Consider the following 6640-nt stretch of genomic DNA (forward strand, 5'->3'; position numbering starts at 1 on the left):
ATCCAATGTAAAGTATTTAAAACTAGTAATTGTCTTTCTCTTTTCTTTCTTTTTTTTTTCTTTCTTTCTCTTTTTTTTTTTTAAACAAGAACCTTAAATCTAATCTCCTTTGCTTAGCCTTTTTCCTAACCCTTGACAATAACTTGTAACCAACCCCGCTAAATACTGAAAATTATCCCAGACCCAGAACCCATTAAAAAGACCAAAAAACCACCCGCCCCACACCACCTCTTTGGGAATGTGGGCGTCGTATTCTTAAAATTGCTTCCTGCTGGGTATGGGCGAAGTTTTATTTATCCTGAAAGAAAAATTTTAGGTTAATTGTCAAATTCTAGGAGAGGTAACTATATCCTTCATTATCCAGTCTGTGTATAATGCCAAAGTTGAGGGTTTATCTCAAGCCCGGCTAGCTCAGTCGGTAGAGCATGAGACTCTTAATCTCAGGGTCGTGGGTTCGAGCCCCACGTTGGGCGCCAGATGTAGATGTAACCAACCGTCTTATTAAATAAGAAACACAGAAACAATGTAAAAGAGAAAGCCAAGAGGTCAGAGCTCAGAGCTAAAATCTCACCCTTCCTCCTGCTGTCCCAGCTTCGCGAAAAGAGACCTACTTCCTGTCCGTTCGTATTTTTAAAGTATGTTGTTCTGCCTTCTCATTGGTTGTAAACCCAAACACATGACTGCCTCGTCACTGTCTGAATGTACAGCCCCCTAGGTCTTAAAGGCATATGTCTCCAATGCTGGCTGTATCCCTGAACACACAGAGATCTTATGGGATTAAAGGCGTGTGCCGCCACCGCCACACTCTTGCTATGGCTCTAATAGCTCTGACCCTGAACACACAGATATCTATGGGATTAAAGGCGTGTGCCACCACCGCCACACTCTTGCTATGGCTCTAATAGCTCTGACCCCCAGACAACTTTATTTATTAACATACAATCAAATTAATATTTCAGTACAAATCAGAATAATATTTCAATACAATTAGATTACCACCACAAGGGGCCATATGAAACTTACATTATGAAGTTAGAGGGTCATACTGAGCCAGCCCTGCCTTCATTGACCCCAGGAAAGTTAAGCTCTGCCCCTCACTGAATAGTTCAGCAAGAGAGCTATTCCTGACACTCAGCTATTCTTGCCCCTGTACTCCAGAGAGATGTCCCCACCCTTCCCCACAGTTAAGTGTGAACTGACCCTAATGGCATGGTACACAAGAGCTGGCTTCACTCCCTTACCTAAGGCAGGCAGCCCCAATGGTCCAGATTGACAAGCTCAGCTACCACCCAGGCACACAGCCATGCCTTAGGTTGGTCCACCCTAACATCTACCCCATCTAGGACCTGTTGGAGCTCCTGAAGGGACTGGTTCTGTAGAATGATACCCACAGGATCTCCATGGCAGCTGTGGGATATCCCAGAGGAGTTTCAGTGAGGATCCCATGATGATGGTGTACCAGAAACTAGAAGCCTTGAAGGAGACTAATGACTCATTGCAATGAACATTTGGACAAAAGGGTATATTATGTGACGCATCAATCCCAATGACACTAGGACAAATGAAGAGGTGTGGGAGAGGCAGGAAAGATGGAGAAGCAAAGAGGTTTTATTTATTTTGTTCTTCTTTTCTTGTTTTATTTTAATTTGGGGGGGGTGCTGCAGGGGTGAGGGAAGGATAGGTGGGCACTGGAAGGTGAGTGGAATTGGGTGCATGATGTGAAATTCACAAAGAATCAGTAAAGAAATTATGTTAAAAATAATTGAATGGATAGATAGAACATTATTGGCCGAGAGAGAGAGAGAGAGAGAGAGAGAGAGAGAGAGAGAGAGAGAGAGAGAGAGAAAGGTCATTAGAGCAAAAGAAATTCAGGCCTGAATAGACCCATAGAAGAATTCTACCAGACTTTCAAAGATTTACACCCAATCCTTAAATTACATTAAAAATATAAATAGAAGTAACACTAACATACTCCTTCTATGAAGTCAATAGTACTTTAAAATGAAAACTATGTAAGTACACAAAAAAACTACAAGCCAATATCCCTAATTAACATACATTATAAGTTATTAATGTGAACTGAATATAGATATACATCAAAATAATTAACCTAAATGACTAAGGTTGCCTTTATCCCTGAGATGTAGAGGTTCAACATATGCAAGTCAATAAATGAAATAAACCATATATATGGATTTAAAGACAAAAATTGGTATAATTATATCACTATATGGAGAAAAATATCTTGATAAAATTGAATATTTCTTTATGATAAAAATCCTAAGAATGTATGACTAGAGGAAACATATCTCAACATAGATCTTATAGGAGAATATACAGCTGCCATTTTACAAGACCAGTATAATTCCTAACTACATTCTAAATATTTATTTTTATACCCACAAATAAGTATAGACTTCATCCCTCATTAAAGAAATATCTTATTGTTGCCGGGCGTTGGTGGCGCACGCCTTTAATCCCAGCACTCGGGAGGCAGAGCCAGGCGGATCTCTGTGAGTTCGAGGCCAGCCTGGGCTACCAAGTGAGCTCCAGGAAAGGCGCAAAGCTACGCAGAGAAACCCTGTCTCGAAAAACCAAAAAAAAAAAAAAAAAAAAAAAAACAAAAGAAATATCTTATTGCAAAAAATGGAAATCATTACAGAAAACACAACCAATAAAAGTTGTGACAACAAAGGATGGTGTGGTTCAGGGTCTTAACTGATATATCAACAATGCAACTCCTGCACCCAAAGCTCAGAATTCATAGTGGGAGAGAGACTGGAAAGATTGTCAGGTCCAGAACAACAGAAAGTTTTCCATGAAATTCAGTCTTCTAGAAATGTTAGAGAAGTTATACCCATGAATTCTCACCAATATGACTGCCTAAACAAGACTGAAACAAGGAGGACACAAATAGATAATTTACAATGGAAGTGAGCTCAAGGGATTCACAGACACTAAAGTGGCAATCACAGATCCTGTATAGGTCTGTGCTAGATTCTCTGCAAATATGTTATGGTTGTTAGTTTGGTTTTTCTGCGGAACTCCTAAGGGTGCAAGTGGAGGTGTCCGTGTCTCTTTTGTCTGCTCTTAGGAACTTTTTCTTAAGAACTTTTTTCTCCCACTGGGTTGCCTCACCCAGCCCTGATAGGAAGATTTGTACCTAGTCTTATTGTAACTTATTATGCCATCTTCAGTTGATATCCCAGAGAGGCCTTTTCTTTTCTGAAGGAAAACATAGGAGGAGTGGATTTGGAGGAGAGGGAGGGAGGGGAAGGGACTGTTAGAGTGGAGGGACAGGAAAATGTGGTTGAGATGTGTGCTAGAAGAACTAAAAAATTGAAAATGAAAAAAGGATTACAGGTAACTAAAGAATGCTGGAATTAGGACAAATAACCTTCCCTAGGGAAGGGCCCCTGACTTAGTTATACAATACTAAAATGATCAGCCATGTAGTCATAGACATACAAGCCACATTATATGGATTGAGCAGGATATATATATATATATTGGTTTTTCGAGACAAGGTTTCTCTGTGTAGCTTTGTGCCTTTCCTGGAACTTGATTTGGAGACCAGGCTTGCCTTGAACTCACAGAGATCTGCCTGGCTCTGCCTCACAAGTGCTGGGATTAAAGGCATGCGCCACCACTGCCCGGCTGAGCAGGTTATATTTATATATTTATATATTTATAACAGGTTATGTATATATATATATATATTTATATATTTATAACAGGTTATGTATATATATATATATATATATATATATATATATATATATATATATAACAATAAAGAAAAAGATGGCATAAATTGAGAAACTGCATGTGTGGGGACATGGGAGGGGTTGGAGGAAGGAAAATGTTGGGGGGAATGATGTGGATTATATTTTATTTTCACAAAAATTATTTACAAAAGGGAAAGAAAATCACTCAGAGGAGTACCCAGCAGCTTGGCTTTTAGTTAAATCTGGATTTAGTCAAGTTGACAGGATGAGCCATCATATTGGTTGGTATTCACAACAGCCAATAAATGGAAACAGACTAGATAAGTATCAATTGATAAATCAATATTGAAAAACATGATAGATTGATACAATAGAATATTATTCAGCTTAAAAACTTTTTCTTGATCCTGCCCCCGACTTCCTTTCTGGACCAGAGAGAGTTGGACAAGAGAACTCCCTTTTGGACAAGAGAGAGAGACTTCCTGAATCTGTCAGCTCTTTCTGAAACAAGTACACTGATAAGACCAAGAAGGAACCACGAGGAGATGGGCAGACGTCAAGGCAGAAGTACATACAACAAAATGAAGAGCAATACAGCATCACCAGAACCTAGCCCCCCTCCAACATCTAGACCTGAACACCAAAAATTGGAAGAAGCAGAAGAAAGTAGCCTTATGAGTAACTTCATGAAGAAGGTAGAGGCTTGTGTAGAGGAAAAGACAAGAAAATTGGAAGAACGCTGTAAACAACTAGAGGAAAGGGCAAACAAATTAGAAGAAAACAATAAAACCCTCCAAGAAAACAATAAAGCCCTCCAAGAAAACAATAAACTCCTGGAAGAAAACAATAAAGTCCTGCAAGAAAACAATAAAGCACTGAAAGAAAATCATGAAAAAGTAATGAAACAAACAAAGGAAACAGTCCAAGAACTGAAAAGGGAAATTGAAAAAATAAAGAAGACACAAACAGAGGGAATGCTGGAAATAGAAAACCTGAGAAAAAGATCGGGAACTTCAGATGCAAGTATAACCAACAGAATGAAAGAGATGGAAGAGAGGATTTCTGGCATTGAAGACACAGTAGAAGAAATAGTTTCATCAGTCGAAGGAAACACTAAAGCCAACAAAGTCATGAACCAAAATGTCCAAGAAATTTGGGACACCATGAAAAGACCAAACCTACGAATTATAGGGATAGAAGAAGGTGAAGAATACCAACTCAAAGGCACAGAAAATATATTCAAAAAATTATAGAAGAAAACTTTCCCAACTTAAAGAAGGAAATGCCTATGAAGATACAAGAAGCCTATAGAACACCAAACAGACTAGACCCCCAAAAAAAGTCCCCTCGACACATAATAATTAAACAACTAAATGTACAGAATAAAGAAAGAATATTAAGAGCAGCCAAGGAAAAAGGCCAAGTGACCTATAAAGGTAAACCCATCAGGATAACACCAGACTTCTCAATGGAGACTTTGAAAGCCAGAAGGACCTGGACAGATGTAATGCAGACACTAAGAGACCATGGATGTCAGCCCAGACTAATATACCCAGCAAAACTTTCAATCATCATAGACGGAAGGAACAAGATATTCGAAGACAAAGCCAGATTTAAACAATACCTATCCACAAACCCAGCCCTACAGAAAGCACTAGAAGGAAAATTCCAACCGAGGGAAGTCAGATACACACTCGAAAACACAGGCAATAGATAAAGCTACAACAGTAAACCCCAAAGAAGAGAAGTACACACACACTACCACCAAAAATAACAGGGATGAAGAATCACTGGTCATTAATATCCCTTAATATCAACGGACTTAATTCATCTATAAAAAGACATAGACTTACAGAATGGATACGAAAGCAGGACCCATCTTTCTGCTGCATACAAGAAACACATCTCAAATTCAAAGACAGACACTACCTAAGAATAAAAGGCTGGGAAAAGACTTTTCAATCAAATGGTCTTAAGAAACAAGCAGGGGTAGCCATCCTGATATTCAACAAAATAGACTTCAAACTAAAATAAATCAAAAGAGATCAAGAAGGATATTACATCCTCGTCACAGGAATGATCCACCAAGATGAAGTTTCAATTCTGAACATTTATGCCCCAAACACAAGAGCACCCACCTATGTAAAAGAAACATTACTAAAGCTTAAACCACATATAAAACCCCACACATTAATAGTGGGAGATCTCAACACCCCACTTTCACCACTGGACAGATCGCCCAAATCAAAACTTAACAGAGAAATAAAGGACTTAACTGATGTCATGACCCAATTGGACCTAATAGATATCTACAGGACATTCCATTCTAACAAGAAAGAATATACCTTCTTCTCAGCACCCCATGGAACTTTCTCTAAAATCGACCACATACTTGGCCACAAAGCAAATCTCAACAGATACAAAACAATCAGAATAACCTCCTGTGTTCTATCAGACCACCATGGTTTAAAGCTAGATTTCAACAACAAAAACTACAGAAAACCTACAATCTCATGGAAACTGAATAATGCTCAACTGAATCACCAATGGGTTAAGGAAGAAATAAAGAAAGAAATTAAAGACTTCCTAGAGATCAATGAAAATGAAGACACCACATACCCAAACTTATGGGACACTATGAAAACAGTGTTAAGAGGGAAATTCATAGCACTAAATGCCCACATAAAGAAGTTGGAGAAATCCCACACTAGTGAATTAACAGCACATCTGAAAGCTCTAGAACAAGAAGAAGCAAAGTCTCCCAGGAAGAATAGACGCCAGGAAATTATCAAAGTGAGAGGTGAAATTAATAAATTAGAAACTAAGAGAATAATACAAAAAAATAATGAAACAAAGAGTTGGTTCTTTGAGAAAATCAACAAGATAGACAAGCCCTTATCCAAACTAACCAA

At 38.5% G+C, this 6640-nt stretch overlaps 1 non-coding gene across 1 annotated transcript; it reads left to right on the top strand.

Annotated features, from left to right (window-relative positions):
* Nucleotides 1-400: 400 nt before the first annotated feature.
* Nucleotides 401-473, top strand: Trnak-cuu (transfer RNA lysine (anticodon CUU)). Its single transcript has one exon. It is a non-coding gene; the product is annotated as a tRNA-Lys (tRNA).
* Nucleotides 474-6640: the final 6167 nt, after the last annotated feature.

This window comes from Peromyscus maniculatus, chromosome X (genome assembly GCF_049852395.1).
Source record: "Peromyscus maniculatus bairdii isolate BWxNUB_F1_BW_parent chromosome X, HU_Pman_BW_mat_3.1, whole genome shotgun sequence".
NCBI lineage: Eukaryota > Metazoa > Chordata > Mammalia > Rodentia > Cricetidae > Peromyscus > Peromyscus maniculatus.